The sequence below is a fragment of the Geospiza fortis genome, unplaced genomic scaffold (assembly GCF_000277835.1).
Source record: "Geospiza fortis unplaced genomic scaffold, GeoFor_1.0 scaffold229, whole genome shotgun sequence".
Lineage (NCBI taxonomy): Eukaryota > Metazoa > Chordata > Aves > Passeriformes > Thraupidae > Geospiza > Geospiza fortis.
Window position 1 is genome coordinate 1,841,485 of NW_005054357.1, and position 1,425 is coordinate 1,842,909.

Genomic DNA, 1,425 nt, shown 5'->3' on the forward strand with positions numbered 1-1,425 from the left:
AGCTGGGAGCAGACTCAGCATGAGACCCCAGGCAGCAGCACTGAGAGGGAGCTGCTGGCATGGGCAAAATGCAGGAATGGCTGTGTACTGTCACAGCTTATTTCATAAAAGCAGAGCTGGTTTTGTTCTGAAGGTGAAGAGGAGTCAAGTGGCCAGAAAGAGGCAGAAAAAGAGTAATTTCTGAGACTCTCAGTACTTTGCATACAGTGCTTACCCCTACCTCAAAAAGGGGGAGAAGTGAAATGGACAGATGAACTGCTGTAATGTTGTGGATTCTAGGACACATATCTACAATCATCTCTGCTGTTAAGAGGAGGATCTCAGGTGGCTTGGAAGGGAAAGATCCAGTAGGGTGCACTGACAGAATAAAAGCTATTACTTCTTAGGCCTTTACTAAAGACTTTCAATGGATTTAATTTAATTTCAAGAGTGTTTTGAGAGCCAAGACTGTGTAGCCTTTTATCAAGGGTTACCATACCCATAAGCATAAAGCCTCTTTTTTTAATGTATCTTTTGAGGTTTTTCAAAGCAATGATTTTTTCTTTTGAGAGACTTCTATTACAGCCTATGCCATGCTCTGTGAGAAAGGTTTAATCCATGCTGCTTCTGCCATTACCCATAGTGTCAAAAAAGAGCAGTGCAAATATTCACAATATCCTCAGACAGAAATAGAGAGAATACTTCTGTGCTTTCATGGTAGCCTAATTCAGTTTTTTTCTAAAAAAAAAAAATCCAGGCATTTATTTCAAAGATGAAATAGGCAGCTGCTCAGAATTGCCAAATTGATAATAATTTGCCTTTATTTTTGATTCCAGCAGCTCCTATCAGACCACATATTTACTAGAGCAAACTTTTCTAATTAACATTAACTGTATACAAATGAAGTTCCATTTCATATTGAAAATATTTATTTTTTAAGTCATTCAGCTCATTGTTGACATGACTTCAAAATAGCACAGACAGCAGTGAGGCTCCCCTTTAAATGCTGTTGTGATAGCAAAAATCCTGTGCCTTTCTGCAGAGCCAGAAAATACTCCCTGGGATAGACAAGGATCTTCCAAAATGTTCTTCTGAAAAATCTTTTGTTCCTCTTTGTTCTCCCAGACAAAGTTTGACCCTTAGAACTTTTGTGCCGTAACCACAGAAATACAGAGCCAACTCCCCGCACAGGAGCTGTGAGGGAAACCCACAGGGAGCTCTCCCATGGTGGCCCAGGCTCCACGGTTCACCGTTGTAAGCATAATTATTGTCAGAAATGCACCTTTTCAGTCTATTCCACTTCCAGGACAATGACACCCACCACCTCTGACCTATCTTTGGATCACCACTGCTGTTATTTCCCATCTCACCCCAAGGAGAATTTCTAACAAGCCCGGGCTGAAGCACAGTTCGGAGCCGAGGCTGCCCCTTCCTGCAGGGCTGCTC